At 40.0% G+C, this 22,341-nt stretch overlaps 1 protein-coding gene across 1 annotated transcript in view; it reads left to right on the forward strand.

The window, feature by feature from the left end:
• The window catches only part of plxnb3 (plexin B3), a 110,815-nt gene that overhangs the window by 21,831 nt on the left and 66,643 nt on the right, over positions 1-22,341 (forward strand). Inside the window, exon 2 of the mRNA XM_057818766.1 lies at positions 17,268-17,437. The gene's annotated coding sequence lies outside the window, so the exon portion shown is untranslated. The remainder of the gene's footprint in view (positions 1-17,267; positions 17,438-22,341) is intronic.

Genomic DNA, 22,341 nt, shown 5'->3' on the forward strand with positions numbered 1-22,341 from the left:
AAACAGTCTTGATTCTTGGTTAAAATCAAAAGAAACTGCAGGTAGCATTTACGTCACGTAAAAAAATGTGCGGCTCTTCTATTAGTTCACTGTGGTGCCGCCTTACCACAAGTCCATAGCAAAGAGCTTTTTACGTTGGAATTCTTGTGAATGCTTAAATCCCTGAATTCTTTATATTATACAATATATATATATATATGTATATATATATAAAACAGTCTCGATTCTTGGTTAAAAGCAAAAAAAACCCAAAAAAAACCGGGCAGTTATTTTTCATAAATTTGTCGAAGATTTGACGCTAATGGCTCCCATTGATGTTTTTCACGACGTTTCAAAATGCATGCATTGTATGAAAAATAAAATGATTACCTTGAATCCTCGATCACTCCTGAGACAATCCATGTTGTTAGCATGCGGTCCACATTTTGTACTTTTTTAAGGTAATTCAGGCTTTGTGTTCAAAGCATGTGTGAGAGTCATTCCCACCAACTTCTAATTAATTGAAGCTGACTCACACAGCCCCCTACGGGCCGGCGGGGCGCAGAGAATACCTTATGTGAACTGTCAAGTATCTTGTAGTCTATGCAAATATATATACAGTATATGAAATATTTATAATATATCCATGTATTACATTTTTTGCATCGGGAGAAAATACTTTTACTTTTTACTTGTAAATTTTAAAGCAAGTACTTTGTACTTGATACTTGTACTCAAGCAATTTTTTGCACCTGTATCTGTACTTGGATGCATGAATTAAAAAAGTGATAGAAGTTGATTAAAGCATTCTAAATTTTCAAGCGTTCTCACGCTTAGAAGCCTTCCCTGTCAGATAACACTAGACACTGCAGCTCTCTGTTTATCATTTAAGCGTGATAGTCTTTTGTTTCCTTTATAATTCAGAAGGGCTCACTCACTCACAGTGAAAAAAAACAGCGAGTGAGTGAGTTTTTCAGGAGATAAAAAAGGATTGATTCCAAAATATTTAGAGAGTTTTGAATCGCAAGGGTATTGTGGACTAGAATTATTGATCGATTTCTTTGAAAACAAAGGTCCAGTAAAACTGGCAGAAACACTCTGTACGTTACATCTGTTCCCATTAGTTTTGACAAATACGGATTTATTGACACCTTAGTGTAGAACCTGTAAAAAATATATAATTTTGATAATGAGTACAAATGTGCGTCATTTGACTGTGTGTGTTCTATATATGCAGATTAGAGCTCTTTCATGTCTCACTTTGCAGAGTTACAAGCATCAGATTAACTCTCAGATTAATGAATAAATGCATGCGGTTTCATTTGTGTGTGCGCATGAGTTTCATAGGCAGCTTTAATAAGGATTAAACAGACTGTCCTATTTGGATGCTACTTTATATTTCAACACAAAAAACTTAAAACACTGAGGACCTGATTTATTTTGTTCCTATGGTGAAATGTTTGTGTCTCTGATTAGAGTACTGCTTATGTATATAGCTCAACTAAACTCTTAAAACAGAAACCTAAATCACAAATTCTCCAAAGTTTAGCTTCACCTTTTTAAACGGATCCAAAGTGTAGGGCTCTAACATCACATACAAAGGTAGGCAAAGATGTCCCTTATAGACAACAGAGGCACATACAGTACGTATAACCTACTTCTTCTACAAGGCGATAGTTTGTGTCTGTGACGGAAACAGAAGTGTTGGGATTTATAAAATCTATTCTGTTAATTAAAACCTCATATTTTTAGATTTAGTGTCAGGATAAGAAGGTTTGTTTCTCTGATGTTGTTTTATCAATTTGCGTGAAGCAAGATGTCTGTGGCTGGGGGTGGGCGACTGCCAGTAGCATGAGGCAGATGTTAACTGTCTTTTCATGTCTTTGTACATAGATGACCTTGCCGAATGACGCGTTTTAGTAGCAGCAATCCTTGTTGTATTTGTCTCGTTGCACTCAAGCGTTTAATAAAGTGTATCGTTTTTCTCAAAGTGCTTGTTCTGTCGCTTGTCTCTTTTAGGGTCCACATTTTCCCCAGTCAGCCAGTCAAAGAAATTATTTCCACCACTTTCTCACAACGCTTTCTGTTGCCATTGTGCTATTGTTGTAGTCATTTTGGGGGGCCTGATTTTCAACAAGTTTAAATCTTTGAAGTATTTTAAGCAAAATTGTGTGAAGCTTTGCAATTATCGGGAGAAAGGTGTACTATCCATGAGATGGGGTCTTAAGCGAGCCTCTCTGTCTATGAAACAAGATCGTCTGATTATAGTGTGGTTTCATTTATTCAGCATTTAACGTACTGAAGTGATGTGAAAGAAAATTTTTAATGTTAAGACTACAGTCAAAAATAGCTGGAAGGAGACCGCTGCATCATTCTCCCTGTGTATGAGAATGTGAGCATGTTAATGTCTTTTGGGAAGTAGTTGTTCAGCAACATTTCAGTAGCCAACTCTGGTAGAAAAATTGATCTTATGTGCAAGTTGCTTTCCCCTCCATCTCTATTTCTTCATCGCTCCAGCGTAAGACGTGATGCATCATCTAGTCCAGACTGTTTATTCGTAAAATGAGTTTCACTAAAAATGTCGCATTCTGTTTTTGTTGATAAACCAGTGCTTTAATTGATTACAAAAATAGGTTATCTGTTTAGAAGCTATTTGACATTTAAGAAAACATACATACTTACATTAACTAGTAATGGTGCTACTTGTAACACCACAGCAACACTGTACGTTGGACATAAATACTGTACTCTAAAACTGCTGCAGTCATTTTTGCCAACATCACTCTCACTCTATTTGCATGGTCTTCTCTTCCGACAAATGATGAATCTGTTGACTGTCTCGCTAGAGGCCATTTTGACGAGGAGAGATGTTGCCTGGGATCAATGAAAGATGATTGATTTTCTAGATGCTCGTTAAACCTTGGTACCGAATTTAATCAAAAGGTACAACAGACCAACAGGAAGTGATTGATTAAATTGTGATAAAAGACTATGTCACTAGTGGGAGAGGTGCTCCCTTGTGTTGATATGCAGAACATTCGTGAGGCGAGTCACATGCCATAATTGAATCAGTTTCAGATGGTTTAAAATGCCCCGAACATTGGCAAAATGACGTTTCCTGAAAGTCCTGTCAAAACATTATGTTCGGATGTTGATGCTCTGCATGGCTCATCGTAAACCGATTTCTCAAGGCAAGTTTTTTCATCAGTGGCAGCGAAGTACAGACATGTAAGCTAAAGACTTGGCATTTCTAAATTTGTGTGTTCCTTCAGGTATTGCCTTCATATGACACTCTCTACCCATCCACTACAACCAAATTCAGACAGTAGAGCAGAGGTGGGTAGAGTAGCCAAAAAATGTACTCATTTAAGAGTAGCTTTACTTCTAAATAGTATTACTCAAGTAAAAGTAGTCATCCAAAAATGTACTCAAGTACAAGTAAAAAAAGTGTTCGTTGAAAAGAATACTCAAGTAATGAGCAACTTTGTGGGTAACTGCTTACAATGTTTGATTATTTTATTTTATTTTTTTAAATCATGGTGTATTTTATTTCTCAGCACAACTTCATCAATATGAATTGTTATTTTTAGACTATATTATAACTAGGGCTGTCAAAATTAAGGCGTTAACGGGAGGTAATAATTTTTAAAAATTAATCACGTTAAAATATTTAACGCAATTAACGCATTCGGGGAGCGACCCACTTAAGCATTGCTGCGAACAGACTACAATGGCGCCGTTTGAAGTATATTGAGGGCTAAGGGCAGAGACAAGCAAGTGGAATGGACACAGGTGCTACCGGCACCCGCCAAAGGGGCCGCTGTTATTTTCAGTGTGACCGGCATTGTCAGATTGAGCAGTGAGGAAGAAAGTGGTCGAGCGAGAGAGGGAGCGAGAGAGTAGAGAAAGTGCGCACCTAGCGCAGGCTCAAGTGCTGCGTCCCCCCACATGCTTTTGTTTTGTTAATAAAAGTACCCACTAAAAGCCATCCAACGCCTCTTGGTGTTTATATGTACGCTGCCGTCTTCCTCAGGAGGAAATCGGACAAACCAAGCCAACCGACGACAACGAGCCAACATGAATCGCCGGTCCATAGCACCACCAATTACCAAGAAGGACGAATTGGTAACAAAGGCATATATTGGAGCCCCACTATTTAATGACATAAGCAGTGGCATCTCTACCACAACTGTTATAATTATTGTGGCAAGCGACATGGGGAAGAATAACTGGGGATGATCTTTTCCTTTACTCCATGTATTGTACTCAACGCAGAGAAGATATAACATTTTCAGCAACCACTGTGACTCATGGTTGCTCAAATTCCCATCATGCATTTGGGCAGTTAAGAACATTTAATAAGTCGCTACAGTATCATTTAGTGAAAGCACAACAAAAATAATATTCCTATCTCTCAAAAATAAAACAATGTTCACAAAAAGAAAAGCGCACAATGCAAAGAGATCTGGCATTCCCAATCAAAATAGCTATGCAAAATATATCCGTCTTTCCATTCCAACAATAATTTACAGAAAAATATGGCATATTTTAGAGATGGTTTGGATTGCGATTAACTACGATTAATTAATTTTTAGGCTGTGATTAACTCGATTAAAAATTTTAATCGTTTGACAGCCCTAATTATAACCTATTACGTAACCGTATCAGGCCAAAATGATGACACAAAAATCATCAAATTCAGACCAGAACAACAATAGAGCCTACCCACGTACCACGTGCTCGCTGTATGGTTCCGCCCACTTGTCCGTCAAAACATAGTGTTAACCTGTTACGGCTACGTACATTTCTCCTATTTACGGCGTGTTTTTCTGCTCCTTAACATTAATAATCAAAATGGTGAAGGCGTGTGTGGCTGTTGGTTGCACTAACAGAGAAGATGGAAGGAGAGACTTGAAGTTTTACCGTATTCCGAGGGATCCAAAGAGGAGAGCGAAATGGACGGCTGCAATTCGACGTGAAAACTGGACACCAAAAAATCACCACAGACTATGTAGTAGTCATTTTATATCCGGTAAGATGCATTTAATATATATTTAGAGGGTTTTGGCCTGACAACCACAATTAAGATCATTGCTAGGCTAATCGCCGACAACATACGACGTAGTACGACATAGTTTCAAATTCAAGATGTTTGTGACTTCCCTTTCTTCCACCATAGTTATTTTTTGAATAATATTTAGCTGGTACCAAGTGAAAGAAACTGGCCTCGTCTACGGGGCTGACAAATAACCACAATTAAGATCATTGCGAGGCTAATCGCCGACAACATACGACGTAGTACGACATAGTTTCAAATTCAAGATGTTTGTGACTTCCCTTTCTTCCACCATCGTTATTTTTTGAATAATATTTAGCTGGTACCAAGTGAAAGAAACTGGCCTCGTCTACGGGGCTGACAAATAACCACAATTAAGATCATTGCTAGGCTAATCGCCGACAACATACACGTATGTATGTAGTGAGAGTGCTATCGCTAAACCATATAAACATTAAAAGCCTTAACTCCATTGACAAACGACATGAAATACATTAGACTTGACAGTGGATGTTAGCAATAACAAAAGACTTTGAATTGAAAATTTCGTAACTCACCTTTCCAAGCACAAGATAGATTCCTGCCGAATTTTCGTGGACGAGGACCTGTTTCACCCAACCAGCAACGAAGTATTTATAAGCCTCCAAGCTCTTGAAGTTTTTCATATTTTCGTGAGAATAGGCTGATTTAGTGTGGACAAGATAATTGTAAATATCTGCGTAGCAGATGTCAGGCAGACAGGGCGAAGACAGTGGGTCGAAAAACATCGATTTGGGCATCAAATATGGATCTGGCGACTGTATAGAACGAAGCTTTTCCTCATAACGCCTTTTATGCAACAGATCCAGTGAGTTTGCGGCATCAGAAAGCACCGGGTCTTCCATGAAATGCATTTTAAATTCCGCCATCAATTGAAAACAATGCTAATACAGAGTCAAAATGACGGACAAGTGGGCGGAACCATACAGCGAGCACGTGGTACGTGGGTAGGCTCTATATGAAACATCACCCGTCCAAAGAGCAACCCTCTAGTGGAGAATGGTATAATGGAGTTATGTGGTTATCGTTTCGACATCTCATTGGTGAAAGTGGGACGGCCACTGTCGGCATCTCTGTTAGTAATGAAGTCCAATATGTAGACAACTCTAGTGTAGCCCAAAGTAGTGATGTAAGAGTAGTGTTTCTTCGCAAATCATAAAAAGTATTGTGTGATAAAACTACCCGTGTGATAAAACTACTCGAAGAAGTACATTTTTCTCAAAAAGTTACTCAAAGAAAAATGTAACTGAGTAAATGTAATGCATTACTACCCACCACTGCAGTAGAGAGGGTCGCTTGTGCAGTTTGGAAACTTTTTAATTGGATTGTCGGAATTAGGGGCGTTGAAGTGGGGTGTAAATAGGAAGACCCCAAATGAACTACTCCATGGTCTTTACCATGGAGTGAAGAATGAGCATACACTGAAAAGATTAAACGTGTAAACAAAGGTACCTTAACACTCTTTGACCCTTGAACTTGGGTACGAAACATCAGGATGTTGAAGGAGATGTGTTTCCATTGAGGGACTGTCAGATGATGTCCTGGCAGTGACATGGCCCATTAAAGTAGAAATCCTTGAAGCCCATCCATCCACTTTTCTGCACTTATCCCGTTCCCTTTGGACTGATCAATGGCAGAGCACATAGAAAACACTCACTTTCACACATACAAACTATTTAGAGTCTTCAATAAGGTCCACAGGGAAGGATTCACACTGAGACCTTTTGACTACTACTACTACTAACCAAGCGCTAACAGCTTGATCCACAGTGCCCGACTCCTTCACTTGTATTTAATTGTGTACACAAACATTGTGTAACACAACAAACTCACTGTGTTTGTGTGTGCGTGCGGGGTTCCATGAAATGCATTTCCTCCCAATTACAGCATGTCACCTTTCACCTCACCCCCACAACCCCCTCACTTCCAAACCTCATTCGCTACGCCGCCTGCTTGCTTCACCGCTCGACAAGCTGCTTTTCACACTGGATGACTCCGCCCCCCCGCACACCCCATCACCAGCCCCCACTCGGCCTTCATCTTTTGTTTCTGCTACAAAGCCTCATAACCACACACACACATATACACACACACACACACACACACACACCAACTCACGAATGGGTGGTGTTAAATGTAATTTTCTATAGCTGCTACCGCACTTGTGCACCTGTTTTATTGTTGCCAGAGGCATTGAAAAAGTCTTAATTAATGATGACACGTACATAAAATAGATGCGCACATAGTACATGTACACATACACAGAGTTATATACACAAGTTGAAATGGATATTCTAACACACTTTATACTACTGTTAAACCTAAGCACTTCTATGAAAGAGCCACACCCAGTCTATGCTAGAACTTATAAAACATGTATTTCTCTTTTCAAAAAGTCCTTACACACACCTAGTTGTTATGCATGTGGTTACCTTAGTTTTGGAAAATGTATGCACTGGTACCATATATGTTTTAAATTGTGTGGATGTGAGGACACATTAATCTAAAGCACACAACTTCACAATATTTATATATGCAGCTCCACCAGCTGTCCATACGCTTCCTTTTATACATGGACACAAACACACCCCGACACAGCGTGCACGTGGACACGCACATATACGGAGGCAAACTCCACAGTTGTGTGTTGCCTTTTTGTGTTTTGATGGATGTGGGTGTGTGTGCGTGCATGCAGTTGGGTTATGTGTGTGGGATTAATATTTCATGAGGGTCTTGAGGAGAAGTTGACAAACACCCCCAGATGAGCTCTTAACACACACACACATATATACGCACACAAACGTTTCACTGAATGCAAAAAAAAAAGCACTTTTGTTTGACATTTAAAATCATCTTGGTTGACACACACCATCAGTGTGTGACAGTGATCTAACTCTGCACATGCAGTTTGTGTTCTGTGCGTGTTGTCACCACTGACATGAATTTGGGTTGTGTGTGATGATGTTGAGGAAAGATGAGCAGCTCCTTTCTACGGTGCGCTGATTGAGGAGAACAGAAGAAAATCAGATGAGACTCGTTCTACCGACCCAAGAAATGTATACATTGACTCCCTTGAGAGGAATAGGGCTTTTCTGTAGTAGAATGACAAAATTCCTGACAGGTGTTTGACACTTGAATCAACTAATATATTGCTGGTGCTGTTATAATTGGTATTTGAACAATCCTCTTCGTCATACCCTTCACAGAGACCATGAGACCAGAACGACACCCAATAATTCTTTTCCTTTTGGCTGGTCCCATTAGAGCAGTGGCAACTAGTGGCTGCCATTTGTAGTATATCTAGCCCACTAGATGATGTTGCTGAAGAACGGATTCTGATAATAATACAAGGTATAAATATATAGTATGTTAAAAAAATCTACATATTTCAATTATTTAAAAGTACGAGTGCAAGGGTGCTGTGAGTGTCAACAACACACTGGTCTCACCAGCTGGTTCTTTCCAATTGGCTGTGATGTTGCAGTGTCACGTGAATTTGTGGCTCCAGTTGGAAATTTTGAATACGGCAAAGAAACTTATTTTTGCATCATATATGTCGTTCTTGTCACCGGGCACAAATCATAGCCTGTGTACTTTGTCTTACTTTAGCTCATCTTAGTTCCACTCCTTTCAAGTGTGTATCTCCACCATTGTAATCTTTCCACCTGTTTCCTGCTTTCACTACATATTTTGCATATCTATATCGTCTGTCATAGACTTCCCCTTGATTTCCAAAGACCGTTCCTTCTAACTTTCTCTGTACTAATACTTTCTGCTCTCCAGATAAATAATGCACCTGAGGTACTCCTCTTAGCTGTGAAAAATTACCGTTGGTCACAAATACTCCCAGCTGTCCTCTGTCAAGCCTCCATTACTCTTCCCCACGTAAATTGTATAACTCATCAACTCAATTCCTGTGTACACGTCAAAACTCTTCAAATTTACGGTACCTTTACTCAATTCCTCAGGCATATTTTCATCTTCTAGAACAGTGGTTCTTAACCTGGTTTCGATCGAACCCTCGCGGTTCATTGAGTCGGTCTCAGGGGTTCGGTGGAGCCTCTGCCACTGAGGTCAATACACACCAACTCATCATGTCTATACGCGATGGCATGCCCCGCTTGGCCATCACTGGCTGCAGATGATCACGTGACATTGCTTGGCCAATCAGTGCTGCGAAGAATTTAGTGCAGTCAGGAGTGATACAATGTCTGAAAGTCATCATAGTACGTCGTATAAATACTTTCTTCATAATTTAATCCATACGAACTATGTCGAGCAAAAAGAAAGTGGTCGGCCGAAAATATACAATATGGATTCCCATGTATCACGGAATGGGATAGGAGTCAGCATCCTAGCTGGATGATTTGCAATGCCAAGTTGAGCAACTCTTGCCTCGCACCGGCAAAACTAAGGGAACACTTCGAGAAGCTGTATGGAGATGCGGAATATAAGAACACACCGTTTGCTGAATTCAAGGTGAACAGAGCCAAGTTTGAAGATAAGGCCACTCTGCCTGCTCTTTGATTTGTACCTATTAACAAACCGACCCTCACAACATCATATGAAGTTGCGTACCTGATCGCAAAGCAGGTGTTTAATTCGCTGTGCTGCACGGTTCATTTTGTGCACCAGTAAAAAAACTATATGTCCTGAATTTGAAAAAAAAAAATCCTATTTTATTTAACACCAAAGTAGTGTTCGGTAAATGCGCATATGAAACTGGTGGGGTTCGCTAGCACCAACAAGGTTAAGAACCACTGTTCTAGAATTATGTTAGAAAACCTGATCAAAAGCTCCACAGCCACCTCTCATGTATGCTAATGATCATCCCCCCTGCCCATCTTCTTTAGGTGCCTTTCTCACTCCTCCATTACTCATCATTCTTACTTTCTGGTAGATCTTAGCAATATGGCTGATATATTACTTAGTATCATCAAAGCTTATATTCAATCTATTCATTGTAAGACTGAATATTAAATGGATAGATGGAGTGGAGCAAAATTCACAGGCAAATCTTGAGTGTTAAAACTAACATAACGCAAACAATATACAACATCAACACAGTAACGTTGTCTTCCTCAGGCCTGAACTCATCTGAAATGGAGTGACACAAAATTGAAAACGTGTGCGCAGTAAAAATTTCAAATTATTTTTGTGGGTGTCGTGTCCTTGGGGCCTAAGTGGAAAAGGACCATCCGGATTGTAATTAAAGCAAAATTCGAAAGCCAACATATGTGATGGTATGGGGGTGTCTAAGTGCCCATGGCAGTATGGCTAACGCTCACATCTGTGAAGGCTCAATTATTGGAGAAAGGTGAATAGAGATTTAGGAGCAACATATGCTGCTATCCAAGCAATGCCTTTTTCAGGGACCTCCCTGCTTATTTCAGCAAGACAATGCTAAGTCACATTCTGCACTTCGTAGTGCAAGTATGAGATAGGCCAGCCAGCATTCCACACCTGAAAGCGATACGAAACAGTCACTGGGCTGCTGCACGATTTTGACAGAAAACCTAATTGTGATTATACGTTGGACCCTCATGATAGGAGCACAATCTGTTCCACGAGCAGGTTCGTAACGGGAATGTGCTCGTGTCATGAATTTCCATTTTCTCCTTAAGAAATAATTGAATTCTAGTAAATGCGCATGAATTAAAGTTCTCCGTAATAGTGACAGAAAACCGTCAGCAGGTGGTGCTGGTGGGTGGTAATGCATGAGGAAATAGTGGCCTTTTACAAGTACGTATTCGGGCCTCGACACACAGGAGGCAATGAGCGATGGCGAAATGCGAAAGTCATCGCGTTGAGCTGAAAGCCAACACATGGGGCACGATGCGACTGCAGCGAAAATTTCTGGTCTTTTCTAAATGCCAGGAATTTCCCATACTGCTGCTTTTTTATTTATGTCCCGGAAATCACGGCGAGAGGTATCATAAAGTATGTGCTGGTCGCACACTGCTAAAATGATTAGCTCTTCCATGTTTACAAACTGTAGCATGTGGATGTCAATATCCGGGTTGGTCCGTGTCCTCGCAGGTAATTTGTTGACCAATAAATCAGTTGCTGATTGGTTGTAGTGGCAGGTGACATAAATAAAACCATTTAGCATTTTCTTATATCACGTCGCTGGTTTGCGTGTGTACGAGCACGAGTGTGAAAGTTCACGTGCACGAACGTCGGTGTCGCTTCGCCACAGGAAGGTTGGCGATTTTTGCCACGTCACGCTCATTCAATGGAAAGTGTTGAACGCGAGCGATGTCGGCCCCCGTGTATCTGGCCTTAGTGATTGTTGGAGTTGTTTTTTTTAATCCTATCTCTGTCATGTTAGGTTTGTTGTGCTCTTAACAGCCCTCTGCTGGGTGTTAGCTTCTAATTTATCTGAATTATTTAGGCTTTAAACCAACAAGGTTAAGATATTCAATTGGAAAAAATCCAGGATGTATATGCAGTTTGCCCACCTTACAGTTTTTATTTTTGTCATTGGCCTTTGAGATAGACAGGGCTAGAATGTGGTTTCATTTATAAATTTCTATTTTATAAATTTCTTCTATCAATTTTCACACATAACCCTTTTTGAGCAATATTGTTTTGAGAGTCATGAAGGAATTCACTTCAATTCAATTTTATTTGTATAGCCCTAAATCACAACAGACGTCTCAAAGGGCTTTGCAGAGGCAATATGATACACAATTAGAAATGAAGCAACAAAGATGAATAGATACAGTTCAAGTCCTGGGTATCCCCTATCCTTAAGACCCTCCATGCCGGCAAGGAAAAACTCCAAAAACTCCAGAGTCAATTGGGAGAAAAATGAGAAACCTCGGGGAGTACCACAGTCAGGAGAGATCCACTCCCAGGACGGATAGACAGGAACCCCAGAACTGCTAAGGGGAATTAGCAGGCGAAGTTACAGTCCGTAAAAATGCAGTGGAGTAAAGGAGCAAGAAGAGGTCCATCTAGCCAGATGAGACGGGGGTAGCAGCGTGGACGTCTATCCAGCCAGGGGTCCGGACAGTCAGGAGACTGCAGCTGAAAAATAGCCCCTCCCCAGAGGGGAGGGGGGAAAGGGGACACCGGGTGACTAGTGATGAAGAGACCAGACAACTAGATATTAACATTGGAAAATAGAAATAAAGTAAGACAAGTGGTAGGTAGAGTAAGAAATGTTCTGGTCCACCTCAAGAAGTGGGGGATCTGTCATGTCTCGTAATTCTTGTTATTTTTTGTGTGTTTGTTCAGGTTTTTCTGCTTTTATTTTGATAGTTGCATTCCTCCATGTTTCATCTTTACTTCCTGCTCTTCCCAATCATGCTGATTGTATGCACCTGTGACCCTGCCACCATCTTGATTTACATGGTGAAGCTCCAAAAATATGACAAATTTGGTATTTTCATCTACATGGTTCCGTCTTGGTTCCATCTTCATTCGAACAATGTCGCAATTCTGTGTGGTGACAGCCAATGATGCACTTCCTTGAGAACAACCTCCTCAGCCTGGGAGACAACACACCCACTTACTCAAAGCAATGGCGTTTTTTTTGTTTGTTTGTTTGTTTGTTTCTTTTAATAATAATAATAATAATAATACATTTTATTTCTAGAGCGCTTTTCAAGCCACACAAAGACGCTTCACAAGATAGATGGAATTACAGTACGATCAAAACAATCATAAAAAAAGAAAATGAATAAAAGATAAAAGATTAAGAGCACAATAAAGAGAAGTAAAGATATATTTTCCCCCTTATGTGTTATTTTGCAGTTTTATTCACGTTTTTTCCCGTATATGTAATTTTTCTCTCATTTTTTTCTCATTATTTATAAGTTTACCTTAGACCTGCAACATGAAGCAATTATCAGAGAATCCCAAAATTTGAAAAAAGGTCCTAATGAAACCTTTTTTTAAAAATTTGTAAAAAGAAATGTCAAAACGAATATGTGTAATAAGCGCTCTGATATCTATAACCCTAGCTAAATCCTGTTTTTTTCCCATGGAACCTGCAGATGCATGTGTTGACTTGCATCCATCTTTTTTTTTTCAAAAAGAAATGTCAAAACGGAATTACTCTCAAAATCATGAAATTTTAGGTGTATCAAATGTGATACATTTGGCAATAAAGGGTTAAATGATTGTATGTCATTGCATGTCAACCCCCCCCCTCAAAAAAAACAACTCAAAGCAATGGCAGCCATGCATTTTTTTTCGTTTGCATTAAAAGGCACAAAAATGCAAAGATTAAATATATTATTAAATATAATATAAAAACAGTAAATTAAATTCGCTTTCTGTTTAGGAATTTTTACTAGCAGGGACTGCGCACGGCCAAAAGTGACGTGTGCGAGTGCTAACATCATCAGAGCGAGAGCGTTCCATGCATTATGGTTGCGGAGAGGAGCAATCCCCGCAATCGAATCGTTCAAAATATTGCGTCTTCGCCTTCCGTTTTCGCCGTCACCATGTAAAGGCATGGCCATTCCCCAACACAATTGTTGCGTCTTGGTGTTGCAGCATCACCATGCAAACGGCCCGCAAGATTTTTGTTATGAACCAATGCCTTTTTGTTACTTTGTGGATTTCACTCAATTGTTTGTGTCCAGCAATTGCTGTGGTTTTCCTGTTGTCTCCTTTTTTGAACCTTGTGGACTGAAAAATAAACCTTTTGGTTTTAACTGAATACTCGTGCATTTGGGTCCTTGGTGCATCCTTGTCAGAAACGGAGCGAACGTGATGATAACTTCCAATTTTTAGGCTGAAGGTGAGCATTCAAGTGATGCGATTGTTCTGTAACAGCAGTTTTTTGTTGTTGTTTATGACTTTTATTGTAGTATGGTGTTGTTATTGAAATACATTCACACTGAAAACTTATAAATGTACAATTAACGAAAATTGGTTGATTTACCTTAACTGATTTAAGTATCTAGCGTGATCGCTAAGTGATGAATAATACAGTATAAATATTAATACAAAACATATAACTTGCATTTCCCATTTAATGTAAGTTGTTTTATCAAAACAAACAGCATGTAACACTGAATAAATCGAAAGCTGCGTATGTAACTATGTGTCTATGAATCCTGAATGACTGCCAGAGGCAGTTCTGTAATCACTAAGTGACGGAACGCTGTGGTGGTCAGCAGGGGTGAAATAGAACTCTCATTCATGGAGTGTCTCTAAATGCACCGTGAGTGCTTGCAAGGTAGCTGCTTAATGCAGGTGGCTGTTGAAAGACCTGTAAGCCCACACCCATTACACAGAGAAATGAAAACAAATAATACTAAAACGACATTGAAATGCGCAGTGAGAGGCCAACAAACACAAAGCATGCCACATCGCCCCTGGTGAGTGACAAGTCGCGCAAGGGCTTTTTATTGGTGTTTTTTATGTGTACATTTAATCCTATTTATTTTCTATTGATACTGATAATGTGTGTTATATTTTTTCCACCGACCAATTCCGGTCCACCATCCGGTGTCACAGGAGAGGAAGGCAGTGCACCATTAACACTTTGTATAGCGGAGGTGGGGTACTGCTTACCTCGACTTGGGAGTCGGTGGAGAGAATACTTCGAAGAGCTCCTCAATTCCACCGACACACCTTCCTTTGAGGAAGCAGCGTTTGGGACTCCGAGGTGGGCTCTCCAATCTCTAGGGTCCAACTCACTGATGTGGTTGGAAAGCTCCTCGGTGGCAAGGCCCTGGGGTGGATGAGATCCACCCGGAGTTCTTAGAGGCTCTGGATATTGTGGGGCTATCGTGGCTGACACGCCTCTACAACATCGCGTGGACATCATGGACAGTGCCTCTGGATTGGAGTGGTGGTCTCCCTTTTGTAGAAGGGGGACTGGAGGGTAAAGTCCCCGGTAAAGTCTATTCAGGGGTGCTGAAGTGGAGTCCATCGTGAAGTCGAATCTCGGATTCAGGAGGAGCTATGTGGTTTTCGTGCCAGCAGTGAAGCAGTGGACCAACTCTACACCCTCAGCAGGGTAATCGAGGGTGCATGGGAGTTCGCCCAACCTGTGTACATGTGTCTTGTGGATTTGGACAAGGCATACGACAATGTCCCTCGGGGAGTCCTGTGATGGGTACTTCGGGAGTACAAGGTACCGAGCCCTTCGGTAAGGGCTGTTCGGTCCCTGTATGACCAGTGTCAGAGTTTGGTGCGCATTGCCAGCAATAAGTGGAATTTGTTCACAGTGAGGGTTGGACTCTGCCAATGTTGTCACCGATACTGTTCATAACTTTTATGGACAGAATTTCTAGGCGCAGCCAAAGCATTGAGGGGGTCCGGTTTGGTAGCCTCAGCATTGCATCTGCTTTTTGCAGAGGATGTGGTGCTGTTGGCTTCATTAAGCCGTGATCTCCAACTCTCACTTGTGTGGTTCACAGCTGAGTATGAAGTGGTTGGGATGAAGATCAGCACCTCCAAATCTGAGACCATGGTCCTCAGTCGGAACAGGGTGGCGTGCTCTCTCTGGGTTGGGGTCTTATTCACGAGTGAGGGCAGGAGAGCAGGAGATCGACAAGCAGATTGGTGCAGCATCTGCAGATATGTGGACTCTGCACCAGTTCGTAGTGGTGAAGAAAGAGCTGAGCCAAAATGCAAAGTTCTCGATTTACCAGTCGATCTAGGTTCCTACCCTCACCTAGGGTCACAAGCTGCAGGTCGTGACCGAAAGAACTAGATCCCAGATAAAGCTGCCCAAATGAATCTCCTCTGCAGGATGTCCGGGCTCTCCCTTAGAGATAGGGTGAGAAGCTCGGTCATCCTGGATGGACTTGGTGTCAAGCCGCTTCTCCTCTGCGTTGAGAGAAAGCAGCTGAGTTGGCTTGGGCATCTGGTTTTGATGCATCCTGGACGTCTCCCTGAAGAGGTGTTTTGGGCATGACCCAGGACATGCTGGAGAGACTATGTCTCTAGGCTGGCCAGTGAACACCTTGGGATCCCGCTAGAGGAGCTGGTTGAAGTGGCTGGGGAGAAGGAAGTCCGGGCTTCCCTGCTAAAGCTGCTGCCCCCGGGACCTGACCCCGGATTAAGTGGTAGATAATGGATGGATGGAATCTGCAGACTACTGCATGTGTGTGCCAAACTGTGGAGAGTGATCTTTTACAGCACTGCAAATGTCGATTTGATGTCCGTTAATCGTTCAGCTCTAATGCCTATTTACTATTTGAGTAGATGGCTCATTGAATCGCTAAATCTCATTCTTCATGACGTTCAAGTGTTTCTGTGATGATTCTTATTATATGATCTAATTTTATGCCAACGGGAAAAGAAATCGTTGATGCTACGCAATTGTTTCCTTGGAAAATACTGTGTAATCTCCTAAAGAAAACATTCTTTTTATTTTTAGTGGCAGGCCTACCAGTTTAATGATTCCATGTTAGAGCTATGCAGTTGTATTTAGGGTTGTCCCGATCCGAAACTCAGTATCAGTATCGGCACTCGATACTGATATTTTTGGAATATCGGACAGTAACAGATTTCATGAAAAGATCGGATCCCATCTAGTAGTTGCGTGTTTTCAGTACCATTATGCTTTTCGACTGCTGTAAATCAAACCACAAGGCAAATAAGTCTGCTGAGTGAGACTACTGCTACATAGAAACTAATGACAGTATCGGAGCATCCTGTAATATTCTTGAGGTGGTACCAGCAGAGCTTGCTTTAAAAAAAAAAAAAAAAAATTTTTTTTTGCATTATTTTTACATGTCTAAAAATATAGGCATAGGATCGATGTCTGATCAGTATGGACACAACATATCTTGGAAAAAAAAAAACGGGTCTGATTGAAAGTACCAAAAATCAGCATCAGGACATCACTAGTTGTGGTCTTACGGAGATGTTCAAGCTAAACACTTTTATTCATTGAAGTCACACAGAGCTATTGCTGTAATAGAATAGTTCTATGTATATATCACCCATTACAGACAGCGCATCACCGCAGGGCGGCGCATGGGTACTCGGCTATCGTTAAGGTGCGAAGGGTGTGGTGCGCTTAAGAGACATAAAGCAGAACCTCGGTCTTTTCTCTTTTACTCTGTTGCTAACATCACGCCTCCAGCTGCTGATGAAATATTAATGACCTTGACCACACCCCCGGTAAAACACGCCCTCCCTTAGTGTACCCTCCCCCTCTCACTTTTTCTCTCTCTCCATCAGTCTAAGTGTCTCTCACTCTCTCTCTCTCTCACAGAACAATGTGTCGTTGACAATAGTGGGATTACAGCCGCCCACAGCTGCGAGCGCCCCGCCTTCCTCACTCTCCCCATCTGTCTGTGGCGGCTCGCCTCGCTCTGTTTCATCCACTTCTTCTCGTCTGCTGCTCGGAGGAATGAAAGAACCAGTGAGTGTCTGCTGATTCAAGTAAGTGTCTCGCCCACTCACTCTGTCTTTGATTGACAGCTGCCTGCTTAATTGCGCTAATTAAGGTCATCTTAGACACGCTGGCTAAGTTACCTCTGCATCCTGCGGCACAGCTGTGTGTGTGTCTGGTTCTGTTGCGGCTTGATGGATGCTGCTTTGACTTGTAATAAGCCATTGGGTCCATTGTGTATTGGAGTGATGATGTTGGAGCATCAGTTGCATGCAGGCTCAGCAGTAAAAGTTTGTGGTGATGATGGCACCTGTGACCTAGGAATAAAAAAAACCCTTTCTTGTCTGACACCTTTAAGTTTGTAAAGAATTTTATTGGCCTTCCTACGTCTTTCGTTACCTTTAATGCTTTATAGCACTGACTAATAGATACTTAGTAGCATACTTGCACATTTTAGTAGCATAAAAAAATAAGACCTGTGACCTATCACAAAAGCCATCTCAAAGCGCACGTGTTTAGATAATAGCAAAAATAAAAGTTTAATCAAATACACTCATTTGCAGTGCTGACAGACAACAGTTCTCGTGTGCTGTTTCCCGGGATAATTATGGATTTATAGATATACACACGTACAGTGCACAAATTCTCTTTTCTTCTTAATCTATTGAATTCTTATTTATTTGCTTAGTTTCCATCCTTTCATTTTTATGGTCACAAAACAAGTTTCGTATATTAGACAAACAATAGATAACCCAGGGAAACATAAAATATAGTTTATAAATGTCATTTAATTTATTAATCTATTCAAAGCTACCTGGCCCTGACGGAAAAGTCATTGCCTCCCTTGTTAAATCAAGAATTCATTGTGGTTTATCATGTTTTTGGCAAAACAGAGTTCCTTTTCACTGACCACACCCAATCTAGATTACCTCCAGACCTGTTCAATCAATGAAATCACTCAAATTGGACTGGCCTGATACGGTTGGACAAAATATTTCAAAAAGCAGGATGCCCTGATTAAAGAAATTCAAGAAAAGATGAGAGATTAATGTGGGATAACTGCAACAACAAAAAACAAAACAAAAACAAAAAACAAACAAACAAAAAAAGAATTTTAGAGGGAGAGCAAATACTTTTCCAAAACGGTGTCAATGGTCTAGCCCAGTCAAAAGGCACTAAAAGACTATTTTAAAATGGATGTTATATTGTTTATATTTTATAGTACATATAACCAGTGTTGTTAATTTTACTTTAAAAAAGTAATTAATTACAGTTACAAATTACTTCTCCCAAAAAGTAATTGCGTTAGTAACTCAGTTACCTGAATGTAAGAGTAATTAGTTACTTGGCAAAGTAACTAGTGATATTTTTTTTTCTCAAAAAAAAAAAAAAAAAAAAAAAAACAGGTCACACAATGTGAAGCTTAAAGGGTTTGGGGGACAATTGGCCCAAGCCCAATTCTTTACCCTCCACTTAACTAGACACAAGGGTATTGCGATAACTAGCTAGTAACCTTTGCTATGTGTGGAACTCATTTAAAGTTGTGAATCAATCGTTAAAGTTGTTAAAATTTCTCCCGTTATTGCATTAGTTCCCTTCTGTCTACTTTAAACATGTGTAAGTTTTAAAACTGTTTCATCATTTAAAGATAGATTTAAGTTAAGATTTTGCCGATTTAGGAGCATTTTAGATTTTAAAAAAATTACTTAGGTTCGCTAGGAAGGATCTCTACATCAGGGCCTTCCTATGAGGTCTACTGCTTTAAGATGGCGGCTGTTTACAAACGCATGTAGTCCTTAAAACATGTTGGCAATGCAGCAGTGTCTGTCATCTGCATCTAGTTCTATAATATGATATCTACCGTGTCATGTGGGCGTAGTTTGTCGGCTATGGCTGCAGTCAGGTATTATTGGAGCCATCTAGCATCGCGGTTGCAACGGCGTCTTCCCCACTCCTGCTCTGCTCTCGACCCCGTGAGTCCGTTTCTCTCAGACTTTTTTTTTTATTTAACCAACTTAGTAACGCATAGTAACGCACGCCTTTCCCGCCTCAGTAACGGTAACGGCGTTGCCAAGATGAGAAAAGTAATTAATTAGATTACTCATTACTGAAAAAAATAACGCCGTTAGTAACGCCGTTATATTGTAACGCCGTTATTAACAACACTGCATATAACTACATGTAATTCATTTACAAATGCAAGATAAAAGATAAGTCAATATTCAGTCTGATGGTGTAAAGAAGACCTGAAAACTAACTTTGCTTAAGAACCTCACAAAAAGTTTTGAACGTTGATTCCATGTCTATTGGCCATCACCTGACGTCTGATGATGTCTTCTTTCCCGTCGTGCTGTTTAGATCTTCCTTCCGTGGTCTTCACATGTGGCTCAAATGAGGTCCCGAGTCCATCACATTTTTAATATATTTGACAAGGGACAGTGCATATTAAAGCACATTTACATTTAAATATAACAGATTGTAATCATAGGCTAGTTTCCACCAATTGACCCATGGCAGGTTGATGTGACATCTGTAAACGCGGTGTCGCACGTGAGTGAGCATGGAGCATACGTCTCCTCGCCACCGCTACAAATCTCCGCCCTTTTTCTTTCTCTGCAATCTCATCTTTGTGCTTGTTGTCATAACAACCTACAAATGTGAACCTGTGTGTCTGTTTTAGTAGTATTCTGATAACTTACCAGTTACTCAGCGGTCAAGAGTTTTTTTTTTTCAGCTGCTACATTGTGCTGACTTCCGCAACCTGTACGTGGCACTTAAACAGTCTGTCCTGTGATCAAATGTGCAGATCTAATTAATTGGTGAGGAGGTTGCACAGGCAAAGTGTATAAATGTTTAATAGACTTCATGTGATTTTTACTGGAGCTTTCATTAAGTTGATTTGAGCAACTCTGAGGATGAGCTTTGATTGGAGGAAGATGAATGGAAACGTGTTGACAGTGAAAGTGAAGATGAAAGAGATTAAGAAAAAGGAAAAGGGAGATGCTTGGCCCTGTGCTTTTTGGCTTTTTCCTTTCATTTTTACAAAACATGCACGTTAACTACATTGAAGGCTCGACTGTCTCCATCATTGTCTGGTCACTGTCTTATAAATGTTCCCCTTATCCTTACAGAAACCCTTTTATCACTTAACACACGTGACATGACATTTATACTGTTCTTAACTTGAGCTAACTCACCTCTGTAAAGCACTTAAACAACCATCATATTCTAACATAAATCACTGCCATCCAGATTTTTGTGCAGTATCAAGGTTCCTCTCTGGTAACCCTTTCTCTATCGCTATAAAGACACAATGCAGCTCCCTCTGACCTTCTCTGTACTTCTCCAGCTGTACCCTCAGGGCATAATGATCTTTCTAGGCATGAAACCATACTGATGCTCACAAATGTTTACTTCTGTCGCCACATAACTTAATTGTACGGCACATTAACTTTATTCCTTTATAGTTCCCCCAACTCTGTACACAGCCCTTGTTCTTAAGTATACCATCATACACCAATACTGATGACTTTAAACAAGAGGTGGTTAATTTTACCTGTAGAAAACAAATTTGGCACTCAAATCTCACTGTCTTTTAGACTTTTGTAGTTATTCTGTCCAAAACAATGGATCAGGAAATGCCCACTTTTTTCCTCCATCAGTTCTACATTGACACACACATTAGCTCAGCTAATGGATACATACAGTAAATAGAGGAATTCCATCTAAAAACAATACATTGATAAAAAAAATGTTGGCCGGTGAAAATACATAGAGTAATGTTGGTCCTTGCATAATTTAACCACATATTGTTTGCTGAACATTTATTTTTCTGGTTGTTCTACCAGAAAAACAAAGATGTACACATTGCATTTATTTATTTATTTTTGTTGTTGTATACTTTTGATTAGGGTTAGGCATCGTTTGAATTTGAATAGTTCCGATTCAGATTTCAGGTTTCGATTCCAGTTCCAAACAATTTTCAAATCCGATTCTTTTAATAGGCAGGGTCCAAAAATTGCATTGTTTATATTGATTTACTAACTTCTCAATTAATTTTACAATTATATGAACTTTAAATTAACTATGAATTTCTCACCGGGCTATTTTTAACTTGTATATAAATATCAATCTTTGAACTTGAATATGATGAAGTTTCTTTTCACAGCAGTGCACTTTCAAAAAGATGTTTATTTTTCAAAAGCTCACAGAGAAAACATTTACATTAGGGTTCTCAAAATTATCGCGTTAACGGGCGGTAATTAATTTTTTAAATTAATCACGTTAAAATTTTTGACACAATAACGCACATGCCCTGCTCAAACAGATTAAAATGACAGCACAGTGTCATACCCACTTGTTACTTGTGTTTTTTGTCTCCCTCTGCTGGCGCTTTGGTGCGACTGATTTTATGGGTTTAAGCACCGTGAGCATCGTGTAATTATTGACATCAACAATGGCGAGCTACTAGTTTATTTTTTGAAAATTTTACAAATTTTATTAAAACGAAAACATTAAGAGGAGTTTTTAATGTAAAATTTCTATAACTTGTACTAACATTTATCTCTTAAGAACTGCAAGTCTTTCTATCCATGGATCGCTTTAACAGAATGTTAATGTTAATGCCATCTTGTTGATTTATTGTTATAATTAACAAATACAGTACATATGTACAGTATGTTGAATGTATATATCCGTCTTGTGTCTTATCTTTCCATTCCAACAATAATTTACAGAAAAATATGGCATATTTTAGAGATGGTTTGAATTGCAATTAATTAATTTTTAAGCTGTGATTAACTCGATTAAAAATTTTAATCATTTGACAGCCCTAATTTACATATATTCTTTTGCCTATGTTTTGGTAGTGTCTTATGCTGCAGGCATTTTTACGTGTTATTGAGCTCCCACTAACGGGCTAACCTGGTGCAGAGTATCAAACAAACAAAAAACC

Source organism: Corythoichthys intestinalis, chromosome 2 (assembly GCF_030265065.1).
Source record: "Corythoichthys intestinalis isolate RoL2023-P3 chromosome 2, ASM3026506v1, whole genome shotgun sequence".
NCBI lineage: Eukaryota > Metazoa > Chordata > Actinopteri > Syngnathiformes > Syngnathidae > Corythoichthys > Corythoichthys intestinalis.